Source organism: Capra hircus, chromosome 1, assembly GCF_001704415.2.
Source record: "Capra hircus breed San Clemente chromosome 1, ASM170441v1, whole genome shotgun sequence".
Lineage (NCBI taxonomy): Eukaryota > Metazoa > Chordata > Mammalia > Artiodactyla > Bovidae > Capra > Capra hircus.
This window is the reverse complement of record NC_030808.1, coordinates 34,982,671-34,996,292: the sequence shown is the minus strand read 5'-3', so window position 1 is coordinate 34,996,292 and position 13,622 is coordinate 34,982,671. Positions and strand designations below refer to the sequence as shown.

Genomic DNA, 13,622 nt, shown 5'->3' with positions numbered 1-13,622 from the left:
GCAGTTCAATTTTCTAATTTTCATCAGTTCATCTTCATAGTTTCTATTTCCTTGTCACAATGATCTGCACTTCTAATCAGTAATCTTTATTAATTTCTTTAACATTTTAATTTTTTTCTCAATCAGTGGGAGCTTTTATTTAAAAAAAAAAAAAGTCTATTTTTTCATTTGAATGTTTCCAAATAATTAAGCTTGTCCTGAGCAGCCTGCATGGGAGCTGCCCAGAGGGACTGAGAAGGGAGGCATTTAGTCACTGTCATCCAGCAGTAAATTCTTTATGGGGTTGGGTTTTGAGTTCTTCGTGCTGCTCTTGGTCAATCCATGGCTGTGATTCTGGTCCAGAAGCCATCCAGGGAGAGCAAGCGCTGGGCCATCCTTAGCTCTTACCCAGATGGAACAATTTCTGCAGAAACGCTGGTCCTCCCCAGTAACCCCTCAGCATCCAATTCCAGTACAGGAACGGCATCATGTCAGCCTTCATGAGGTACATGGAAAGTCTCTCTTTGCTCTGGTCAAAAGGGAAGGTTTCCAGGGGCTCAGTGTTGTAGTTAAGCTCCGTGAGAATCACACGGTTGTAGCCAGTCACCAGTGGGCACGACGTGTAGTCATCATACTTCTTCACTGGTCTTTGATTCTTCATAATCAGAGAAATTGTTCTGTCAAGTATTCCTGACTGGCAGCTACGGTGGCAGCGGTCTTTGATGTCGGCAGGTTGGTACAGTCCCCGATCCCAAACACATTTGGGTACCGTTTGTGCTGCAGAGTGTCTTTGTCCACGTCCACCCAGCCGGCAGCATCAGCCACAGGACTTGTCTTGAGGACATCTGGTGGGCCCATGGGTGGTGTAACGTGAAGCATTTCATATGAAATCACTTGGGTCTCTCCAGGTTTGTCCAGATTCTCAAAAATAGCCTCTTGCTTATCAGCTCGGACTTCAATGAGATTTTACTTGTAGTTAACGGTGAGGGCCCTCTCCTGAATAATCTTCTGTAGGGCACCTGCATACTTCTTGACCCCAAAAATGGCTCCAAGAGAAGTGTTGAAAATGATATTGGTCTTGGGTCGCTTTCCAGTCTTCCTGAAATGGGCTTCTGAGAAGTACATGATCTTCTGCAGGGCCCCAGCGCACTTCACTGGAGTGTTAGGGAAGGTAAAGATGGCATTGCCCTCCTTGAAGTCCTGCAGAGCTTTCCATGTCTTCTCCACCATTGTCACTGAGTAATTGGACCCTATTTTGGGATGGGCAAAACCTTCAGGGAGGCCTTTGATCTTCTCATATTCCAGCTGGATTCCAAGAGCAATGATAAGATATTTGTAGGAGATCTTCTTGTCATCATCTGTGTGGATGCAGTTCTTTTCTGGATTCAGATCAACTGCCCCAGCTTTGATCCACTCCACACCAGATGGGATCACCTTTGCTGTGGGACGGCCAGATGAGGATAATGGTTTGGCACCAGCACCCACCAGGGTCCAGATGGGCTGGTAGAAGTGTGTCTCGCTGGGCTCAACGATGGCCACATTCTCTGCACCCACTTTCCTCTTCATGCGGGTGGCCATGCTAATCCCACCACTGCCCCCACCCAGCACCAGCACCTCATAGTGGCTCTTGGCTGTGAGGCTGGCCCCTGTGTGCAGCTGCAGGGGGCTGGCCTGCTGAGAGCCCAGCCTGAGGAAGCAGACAAAGAGCCGGGCACGGGAGCAGGACACTACAGAGGCCAGCAATGTCATCTTCAGGCAAGATCAGGCTGCACTCTGGGCCTCTAGCTTCCCTATCAAGCTTACACAGAGCTGTGAAGTCCTGAAGTTCTCTCTTTAACATTTTTATTACCTCGTTTTTGAACTTGGAGTGTAGCTGACTGGTGAGGTCTGTTTCATTATTTGTTCTTTCAAGGGATTTCACTTGTTCTTTCAATTGGCAGTAGCTCTTCTGCCTTTTCATTCTATTTAAATTTCTCTGTCTTTATGAATTTAGAAGAAACTGTTATTTATTTTGGTCTTGAAGGAGTGTTTTTATGTGGGAGCACCTCTGTATTGTTGTGTGTCTAATATGTTTGATATGGGGGCTGATTTTGGCATGGATGTCAGCCATCTCTTTCCTCGGAATATGCTGGACATTGTCCCCTTGATGGGTGAGTAGTGTTGCAGTGTTTAGAACCCAAGCTGGATGTGAGTCCAGGTTTCATCTTTGCTCCAAGCTGTTACCGCCCTGTCCAGGGCAGAGTCTGCTTCCCAGTTGTTGGGGTAGAAGCCCTGTGGGTAGATTGGATTAAACTTGCCCTTGAGTGCATGCCCTGCCCGAAAGAAGGTGATTGGTGAAGCAAGTATGACCCGTGATGCCACAGCAGACCTAGGCACCACCTGTAGAGGCATTGCCAGTTCCACCCAGAAGCAGCATCAGGTTGCATCCCTTTCTCTGTTGTGTTCATCCTAGGTCCAGTGCAAGGCTACGGTGTAGATTAGGCTGAATGTCAGGGTGTTGTGGCTGCAGCAATTGAGGTGGCTATCCTGCTGCCTGGACTCTGGGGTGCCACTGTGCCTACTTCTTCTAGAAACTGTCTGCGCCAGAGCTAGGGTAAGCTGTAGAGTGATGTGGGTGGAGCCAGGGTACTCTTTCTGGGAAATGAATCTCTGTGTTCCCTTGCCCAGGGGCTGTCAGGCTGAGATTCAGTGCTTATTTGCAGCTCATTCTTGTGACACTGCTGTGGCTCCACTCAGGCCCTTGGGTCTGCTTCTACAGTACTAGATAGAGTGCTCTCTCTGCCTGAGACTTAGCACTTTGCCGCTGCACATTCTATGGCGCCACCCACTGCATGCATTAACGGTCGGCCTGGCCTAGCCTGCCACCCCCATGTACATGCTGCCCATGGTCTCCAGGGCTCCTCTTGGATCACACCCTAGGTGCCACTGTCTCTCTTTGTAGCTAGATTGAACTTTGCCCTAATCTAGCCTCAGCCTGTGGTATGGAATGAGCAGAGCTAAGGTATTTGGCTTTTCAGATTGAGAAGTGTGGTGAGGTGGCAGCCACCAGTGCAAGGCTCTTTCTGCTGACTTAGCAAGCCAGCACATGCATACTCCTCGCAAGCAGAGTCTAGGGTTGTCTAGACCTCTGTCTGTCTCGGAAGATTTCTCAGCAGGCAAAGAAAGGGCTCTGTTTCTCCATAGGGTACCCTATTACTGGGATGCCTCGATTGTGAGTCCACATGCCCCCTTCTCTGGGCAAGGGTCCACCCTTGGAGACCACCTCTTCCTTAGTGACCCCTCCCAGAGGTGCAAGTCCCAACCTAAGGCCTTTTTTTTTTTGGTCCTGCCCAGTTACATGGAGATATTTCTTGCAACTGTGGTATGTGGTAGATCTGCCAGTTTCTAGTTAGTTTTCTGTGAGAAATTGTTCCACAGGTAGATGTACTTTTAATGTGTTCATAGGGAGAGGTGAGCTCTGTCTGCCATCTTAGTGACAGTTTTTTGCCTCTTTTGTTCACTGCTCTTGCCTTCAGGACCAAGAAGAGAGCTTAGATCACAGTAGGCAGAGAATAAATTCTTAGTGAATAAACGCTTTAATAGATGATTAAGCTGACAACATTGCATTCAAGTGGTCATATTGTGATTGGTTTAATTTCACATTTGGAGACATGCCTTATTATAAACAAGGTTCTGTATAACAGATTTGGGTCAAGTTATGTGAACTAGACCTAGGATAAAATGAAGATTAGGATATATTTAACATTTTATTGCATCAATTATTAATAATTATTAGAGTTAATTATGTTTCTTTCCACTCCCAAATCACCAATGAATTCTAGATATACACTGCCTTATATTTATAGCCATTGCTTTAATCTTCTAAATTGCTTCTCTACTCCAGTTGTTAATACTGTATTTTCATCTATTTTACAAACTGCTACCAAATTCATCTTTCTGAAGAGCACGATGACGATCATGCCCCAGAAAGTGACTGTGGCATCTCGATGCCTAATGCAAAGTCTCTCAAGCTGGCCCTAGTCCACCTCTACAGACCTTCCCTCTACTACTTCTACGTCATCACCTTGTGCTCCCACCACTGAGGCTTTGTGATCACCAATTCACACACAGAGATGATCCTCTACATCAGAAACAGGCAAGCATTTTGTGTTTTTAAAAAAAAAGATCAGATAACAAATACTTGAGGCTTTGCAAGTCATACAATCTCTGTTACAACTACTCAGCTCCGCCCTGTAGATACAAAATGAGCCCAACAGTAAGGGATTAAACATAGATGTGCTCCGGGAATATATGAATTTCACATAATAGTCATGCGTTACCAAATATTATTTTTAAAACCATTTAAAAATAGTAAAACCATCTTAGCTCGATGTATTATACAAAACAGATGTTGAGCGAACTTTGACTCCGGGGCCAATTTGCAACCCTTTGTTCTACATGGATGTAAATCCTGCTCTTCATTTACAGTTCAGTCTATTCTGTGAGTGCTTCCAAATTGTTAGTACCAACTGTGCCATCTTCTCCCTATCAAACTTTCTTCTGTTTATATAACAAAAATGACCATATTCTGTACTTCTGTGTAACCCCAGCAGCACATTATGCCAATACTAGACACTCAGCATTTGCTGTTTTCTGTCACTACTGATAATAACTTTGATGAACATTAGATATATCACATTTAACCATACCTTATAAAAAGAAAAATTAAAGACCTGTTATTTTTTAAAAAACATTTTTATATTAGCTTATTTCTTCCATCCTAAGATATTTCCTCAGCCCCTCCACATACGCTATTATTTAACATTTCTGACATTAGATTTCTCTTAACTCTATATATCCATTGAGAGTGATGCCAGGTTTTGGCTCCAAAAAGTAATTGAATCAGTGGTTCAGCTTACAATCAATGGACTCTTCAGTTCAGTTCAGTTAATCAGCTGTGTCCGACTCTTTGCGACCCCATGAATTGCAGCGCCTCAGGCCTCCCTGTCCATCACCAACTCCCAGAGTTCACTCAGACTCACGTCCATCGAGTCTGTGATGCCATCCAGTCATCTCATCCTCTGTCGTCCCCTTCTCCTCTTGCCCCCAATCCCTCCCAGCATCAGAGTCATTTCCAATGAGTCAACTCTTGGCATGAGGTGGCCAAAGTACTGGAGTTTCAGCTTTAGCATCATTCCTTCCAAGGAAATCCCAGGGCTGATCTCCTTTAGAATGGACTGGTTGGATCTCCTTGCAGTCCAAGGGACTCTCAAGAGTCTTCTCCAACACCACAGTTGAAAAGCATCAATTCTTCGGCGCTCAGCCTTCTTCACAGTCCAACTCTCACATTCATACATGACCACTGGAAAAACCATAGCCTTGACTAGAAGGACCTTTGTTGGCAAAGTAATCTCTGCTTTTGAATATGCTATCTAGGTTAGTCATAACTTTCCTTCCAAGGAGTGTCTTAATTTCATGGCTGCAGTCACCATCTGCAGTGATTTTGGAGCCCCAAAAAATAAAGTCTGACACTGTTTCCACTGTTTCCCCATATATTTCCCATGAAGTGATGGGACCAGATGCCATGATCTTCATTTTCTGAATGTTGAGCTTTAAGCCACCATTTTCACTCTCCTCTTTCACTTTCATCAAGAGGCTTTTTAGTTCCTCTTCACTTTCTGCCAGGACACTTGAATTCTAATCAGGAAAAGGAAAAATAACTCTTCTACAAATTTTTCTTTTGATTTTGAGCTTAGCAGACCACAACTTCCTAGATCTAGGAATATGGTTTTGATTTGAAATATTCTATACAGCACTCAGATTTTGTCCTATTTTTAGTTTCAGAAAATACTACCATAATCTAAAGCACAAATGAAAGTGATTTTCCTCCCCAATATCTGAATCCATGAAATAAAAGTCAAATAGAAATGATATGAGTCCTGCCCTTCAAACTTGTTTGCCTGCATATCCCCTGAAAGAATGCTTGTAATATTTACTCCCTCACAAATTTTGAGTTGACATCTGAAATACTATAGCTGAAAAGAAGTAATTTCTATTTTTAAATAAGTGTTAATTTAAAAAAATGTGTCCAACTTAATTGTTTTTCTACCAACCAATATCTGTTTAAACATTTACAGAATTTTACACCTAGAAATTTTACTTGCACTCCTTTAATTTGTACTTAATTTCCCCGCTTTCTTTCATTGAACATTGATTTACAATGTTTCAGGTGTCAGCATTCAGCTGTATATAAATATTCTTTTTCAGATTACTTTCCATTATAGGGTATTAAATACTGAATATAGCTCCCTCTGCTATACAGTAGGTCCTTGTTGTTTATCTGCTTTATATATAATAGTCTGTATCTCTTCATCCAGGCCTGGTGTGCTGCAGTCCATGAGTTTCAGAGTCAGACACAACTGGGCAACTGAACATCTGTTCATTTTGAACATCTGTTCAAAATCCCTCATTTATCCCTACCTCCCTTTCACCTTTTGTAACTATAAGTTTGTTTTCCATGTCTATGTCTATTTGTTTTCTATGTCTATGTCTGCTTTGTAAATAAGTTCTTTTGTATCATGTTTTCAGATTCTGCATATAAGTGATCTCACATGTTACTTATGTTTATCTGACTTAATTGACTTAGTATGATAATTTCTAGGTTCATCCATGTTGCTGCAGATGTCATTATTTCATTCTTTTTATGGCTGAGTAATATTTCATTGCATATGTATTAATTTGTATTCCAGTTGTACAGTGGAAACAGTGTCAGACTTTATTTTGGGGGGCTCCAAAATCACTGCAGATGGTGACTGCAGCCATGAAATTAAAAGACGCTTACTCCTGGGAAGAAAAGTTATGACCAACCTAGATAGCATATTCAAAGGCAGAGACATTACTTTGCCAACAAAGGTCCGTCTAGTCAAGGCTATGGTTTTTCCTGTGGTCATGTATGGATGTGAGAGTTGGACTGTGAAGAAAGGTGAGCGCCGAAGAATTGATGCGTTTGAAATGTGGTGTTGGAGAAGACTCTTGAGAGTCCCTTGGACTGCAAGGAGATCCAACAAGTCCATTCTGAAGATCAGCCCTGAGATTTCTTTGGAAGGAATGATGCTGAAGCTGAAACTCCAATACTTTGGCCACCTCATGCCAAGAGTTGACTCATTGGAAAAGACTCTGATGCTGGGAGGGATTGGGGGCAGGAGGAGAAGGGGACGACAGAGGATGAGATGGCTGGATGGCATCACTGACTCGATGGACATGGGTCTAAGTGAACTCTGGGAGTTGGTGATGGACAGGGAGGCCTGGCGTGCTGTGATTCATGGGGTCGCAAAGAGTCAGACACGACTGAGTGACTGGACTGAACTGAACTGTCCCAGAGAATTTTATCTTAATATATTTTATTTTTTAAAAACTTCTTAATCACTGTATAACACTTCTATGCAGGAAAAAAAAATCACAATTTAAAAAAATTTTACTATGTTTAAAGTGTTAAACATGTCTTCTGGTTATTATAATTTTTAGTTTTATATAACTGACCAAAATTCTGTAACTAATTCACACACGTCACTGAAAATCTGTGATTTAATGAAGTAGGTTATTTCTCATATAAATCGGTTTGTCATCAGTTTTGTCTTTTAAAAACGCATGAGAAAGTACACTTACACTAAGAGAGAGGAATGAAATTATAACAGTTGAGACCTTTTCTAAGAGTTGTACATTTTAGTGTACATAAACTTTTGATCAAAAGGAAAAAAAACAGATGGTGATTTATTGCCAAGATTCATTTTAATAAATGATCAGATGATAGATCATCTGATAATATTTTCTTTAATTTTGTTGAAACCAAATAATTTTAATGAAAGCTTAGCAAGCACCTGACTTGCAAAGCTTTTGTTGAATGATAATTATAGTGATTCCCTTTCCCTACACCAACTAATTAAAAATTTTGATTTTTAAAATTTGAGGTTTTGATACCACAGAATAATGCACTACAGTGAGGTGCAGGAGGGGTAAGAGTAACTGTAAAAGGAAGGTTGGAAAAAAGGAAATGGCATAGTCCCTAGACTACAGGCCTGGTCCGGTTAGTATTGGGGGAGGGCAGGTATTGAAGTTAAGGAAACTGATTACCTTAAGACCCTTTATATCAGTTTAAATTTTTGGAGTCTTCAGGTACTCTCAGAAGTACATTTTCCTGTTGGAAGCCCACTAGCACAAAGCCCATTCTATGATAGACATAGAACGCTCAGAGAAAAGCCTTGGCCACAAGATGTCACTAAAATTCCATGTTCTACTTTAAGATGTTATTAGAAGCTCCTTTACTTCAAAATAATCAACAGCAACATTTGAGTTTTAAACAAGAGGGGGATAAAGTATTCTTAATGCCTTCTTAGTCTCAAAGAAAAAAATGTGATGGGGAAAGAAAGGATGATGAAGACAAGCAAGACAACAGCAACATTTGAGTTTTAAACAAGAGGGAGTTAAAGTATTTTTGATGCCTTCTTAATTTCAAAGAAAAAAGTGTGATGGGGAAAGAAAGGATGATGAAAACAAGCAAGATAGTTTTTGCACTATTATGCTATCTGAGCCTATACTAACTTGTTTCTAGCAAAATGTAATCCAATAACATTTAAATGGAATTAAAATTTAGTAATTTAAAGTAGGGTACTCTTAAAATGGAACATCTTGTAAAAATAAGCATTTTATTAAAACTCCTAGAAAATTAATACATTTTGTGGATGAAAATAAACCTATCCATTTCATCAGATTTACCTTAGAAAATCTGTTTATTCATCTACATAGCTGTGCAGCCCTTAAAACTTTTTATAATGCAAGTCCACTCAGATTTGAAAACTTAGCGATTGCTTAGTTTTTTAAGAGTGATGTATATTTATAGTACTCACTATATACTTAGGTATGTTGAGAACCTGTTTATTGTCATGCTACATTATTACCAGTAAAAGTTGAACTAATCACTATGCAAAGTCTAGCAATTAGGAACAGGCATATTTTAAAGTTATCTGTGTCCAGTTCTTGGGACTTTCTCTAACGTGCAAACCCAAGAGTTTCAGAAGACCCAGCTTTATAAGGACTAACATATAATGAAGAAAGATATCACAACAAGCCATCTGAATGCAGGGATATAAATAACATAAATTTTCCTATTTACTAATTATGATAATGAATGAATGCTTTATTTCAGCCAGGAAATAACAAAGAATATGAAAATCATCTGATGAAAATATCCCCCAACCATGTATCATGCAAAAACATACCCTTGTTCAACATACATCTAAAAGAATATGTACTGATTAATAACATTCTGAAAATGTTGATAATTGTAATTCATAAATGTGAATGAAAGAAAATAGGATTTTTTTATGTCATCTCTAATTTTTATTGAAGTATAGTTGATTTACACCACTGTGTTAGTTTCAGTTTTATAGCAAAGTGATTCAGGTTTGGGGTTTTTCTTTTGCAGGTTATATTTCATTATAGGTATTATAAGGTATTGAGTGTAATGACCTGCGCTATATAGTAAACCCTTGTTGCTTCTCTACTTTATGTATAGTAATTTGTGTCTGTTAAACTCATACTCCTAATTCCTTCTTTCTCCCCTCCCTTTCCCCTATGGTCACCAAAAATTTGTTTTCTAAGTCTGGAGTCTGTTTCCGTTTTGTATATAGATTCATCGCCATTATTTTTTAGATCACACATATGAGTTATATCATATAGTATTTGTCTTTTCTCCAATTTATTTCACTAAGCATATTCTTTAATTCATCCACATTGCTGTAAATGGGAATAGCTCCTTTTTCTTAGCTGGGTAGTATTCCATCGTGTGTGTATAGAACCACGTCTTCCTAAGTCAGTTGTCTATTGTGGACATTTAGGTTGTTTCCATGTGTTAGATATTGAAGTAGTGCTACTATGAATATTAGAGTGAAAGTATCTTTTTGAATTATAGTTTTCATATTTTCCAGATACATACCCATGAGCAGGATTTCTAGATCGTATGGAAGGTTCTATTTTTAGTTTTAAAGGAATCTCTGACAGTTTTTCACAGTGGCTGCTCCAGTTTAATTCCCACCGTATTAGAGGGTTTCTCTCTACTCCATACCCTCACCAGCATTTATTATTTGAAGATTTTTGATGATAGTCTTCTGACTGGTGTGAGGTGATAGATACCTCATTGTGGTTTTGAGTTGTATTTCTTCAATAATTAGCAATGTTGAGCATCTCTTCATATGCCTGTTGGCAATCTGTATTTTTTTGGAAGAATGTCTATTTAGGTCTTCTGCATATTTTTGACATTTTTTTTGATATTGATTTGTATCAGCTGTTTGTATATTTTAGATTTTAATCCCTTGTTGGTACCATCATTTGCCAATATTTATACCCATTTCATAGGTTGTCTTTAGTTTTGTTAATGGTTTTCTTTGCTGTGAAAAAGCTTTTATATTGGATTAAGTCCCAGTTGTTTATTTTGCTTTTATTTCTTTAGCCTTAAGATCTAAGAAAATATTGCTATGGGTTTATATTAGAGAATGTTTTGCCTATGTTCTGTTTTATGAGTCTTACAGTGTCATGCCTTATAAAGCTCTTTAAGTCATTTTGAGTTTATTTTTGTATATAATGAAGCAGTGTTCTAATTTCATTGATTTATATGTAGTTGTCCAGCTTCCCCAATATCAACTGCTGAAGAGACTATCTTTCCTCCATTGCCTGTTCTTTGTCACAGCCTCCTTGGTCATAGATTAACTGACCTTAGGTGTGTGGGTTTGTTTCTGAGCTCTCTATTCTGTTAAATTTATCTATATTTGTTTTGGGGTCAATATCACACTATTGTTTTAGAAACATTTTATTTTACATAAAAGTATAGCCAATTAACAATGCGATGATAGTTTCACAGCAAAGGGACTCAGCCATACATACACATGTATCCATTCTTCTCCAAACTCCCCTCCCATCCCAGGCTGCCACCTAACACTGAGCAGAGTTCCCTGTGCTGTGCAGTAGGATCTAATTGGTTAGCCATTTTAAATAGAGCAGTATGAACATGCGGATCCCAAACTCCCTGTCTTTTCCCCTCCTTCTCTCTCCCCTCCCCATATTTTGTTCTCTTAAGTCTGTGAGTCTGTTTCTGTTTTGTAAATATGTTCATTTTTATCATTTCTTTTTAGATTCTGCATATAAGGGATATCATATGATATTTCTCCTTCTCTGTCTTACTTCACTCAGCATGACAATTTCTAGGTCCACACATGTTGCTGCAAATGGCATTATTCCATTCTCTTTAATGGCTGAATATTAATGGAATACAATATTACATTATATGTCAGTTCAGTTCAGTCGCTCAGTCGTGTCCGACTTTTTGCGACCCCGTGAATTGCAGCACGTCCGGCCTCCCTGTCCATCATCATCTCCTGGAGTTCACTTAGACTCACGGCCATCGAGTCTGTGATGCCATCCAGCCATCTCATCCTCTGTTATCCCCTTCTCCTCCTGCCCCCAATCCTTCCCAGCATCAGAGTCTTTTCCAATGGGTCAACTCTTCACATGAGGTGGCCAAAGTACTGGAGCTTCAGCTTTAGCATCATTCCTTCCAAAGAAATCCCATGGCTGATCTCCTTCAGAATGGACTGGTTGGATCTCCTTGCAGTCCCAGGGACTCTCAAGAGGCTTCTCCAACACCACAGTTCAAAAGCATCAATTCTTCGGCTCTCAGCCTTTTTCACAGTCCAACTCTCACATCCATACATGACTACTGGAAAAACCATAGCCTTGACTAGATGGACCTTAGTCGGCAAAATAATGTCTCTGCCTTTGAATACACTATCTAGGTTGGTCATAACTTTTCTTCCAAGGAGTAAGCGTCTTTTAATTTCATGGCTGCAGTCACCATCTGCAGTGATTTTGGAGCCCAAACAAATAAAGTCTGACACTGTTTCTACTGTTTCTCCATCTATTTCTCATGAAGTGATGGGACCTAATGCCAAGATCTTCATTTTCTGAATGTTGAGCTTTAAGCCAACTTTTTCGCTCTCCTCTTTCACTTTCATCAAGAGGTTTTTTAGCTCCTCTTCACTTTCTGCCATAAGGGTGGTATCATCTGCATATCTGAGGTTATTGATATTTCTCCCGGCAATCTTGATTCCAGCTTGTGTTTCTTCCAGTCCAGCGTTTCTCATGATGTACTCTGCATATAAGTTAAATAAGCAGGGTGACAATATATAGCCTTGACGTACTCCTTTTCCTATTTGGAACCAGTCTGTAGTTCCATGTCCAGTTCTAACTGTTGCTTCCTGACCTGTATACAGATTTCTGAAGACGCAGGTTAGGTGGTCTGGTATTCCTATCTCTTTCAGAATTTTCCACAGTTTATTGTGATCCACACAGTCAAAGGCTTTGGCATAGTCAATAAAGCAGAAATAGATGTTTTTCTGGAACTCTCTTGCTTTTTCCATGATCCAGCAGATGTTGGCAATTCGATCTCTGGTTCCTCTGCCTTTTCTAAAACCAGCTTGAACATCGGGTATGACCTAAATCAAATCCCTTATGATTATACAGTGGAAGTAAGAAGTAGATTTAAGGGCCTAGATCTGATAGATAGAGCGCCTGATGAACTACGGAATGAGGTTTGTGACATTGTACAGGAGACAGGGACCAAGACCATCCCCATGGAAAAGAAATGCAAAAAAGCAAAATGGCTGTCTGGGGAGGACTTACAAATAGCTGTGAAAAGAAGAGAGGTGAAAAGCAAAGGAGAAAAGGAAAGATATAAGCATCTGAATGCAGAGTTCCAAAGAATAGCAAGAAGAGATAAGAAAGCTTCTTCAGCGATCAATGCAAAGAAATAGAGAAAAGAACAGAATGGAAAGACTAGAGATCTCTTCAAGAAAATTAGAGATACAAGGAACAAAGATGGCTTGATAAAGGACAGAAATGGTATGGATCTAACAGAAGCAGAAGATATTAAGAAGAGGTGGCAAGAATACATGGAAGAACTGTACAAAAAAGAGCTTCACGACCCAGATAATCATGATGATGTGATCACTCATCTTGGGCCAGACATCTTGGAATGTGAAGTCAAGTGGGCCTAGAAAGCATCACTACGAACAAAGCTAGTGGAGGTGATGGAATTCCAGTTGAGCTATTTCAAATCCTGAAAGATGATACTGTGAAAGTGCTGCACTCAATATGCCAGCAAATTTAGCAAACTCAGCAGTGGCCACAGGACTGGAAAAGGTCAGTTTTCATTCCAATTCCAAAGAAAGGCAATGCCAAAGAATGCTCAGACTACTGCACAATTGCACTCATCTCACATGCTAGTAAAGTAATGCTCAAAATTCTCCAAGCCAGGCTTCAGCAATACGTGAACCGTGAACTCCATTATATACACACACACACACACACACACACACACACACACACACACACACACGCCCCACAGCTTCTGTATCCACTCCTCTGGGATGGACATTTAGATTGCATCCATATCTTGGCTACTGTAAACAGTGGTGCAGTGAACACTGGGGTGCAGGTTTCCTTTTGGTTACCTATTTTTCTCTGGGTATATGCCCACGAGTGGTATAGCAGAGTCATATGGTGACACTTATTTTACCTTTTTAGGAACCTCCACACCATTCTCCACAGGGGCTATA

At 40.1% G+C, this 13,622-nt stretch overlaps 1 pseudogene across 1 annotated transcript; it reads right to left on the bottom strand.

Annotated features, from left to right (window-relative positions):
* LOC102190548 lies at positions 275–1,728 on the bottom strand (annotated as a pseudogene). The gene has a single exon (XR_001296505.2). The product of XR_001296505.2 is annotated as a sulfide:quinone oxidoreductase, mitochondrial pseudogene (transcript).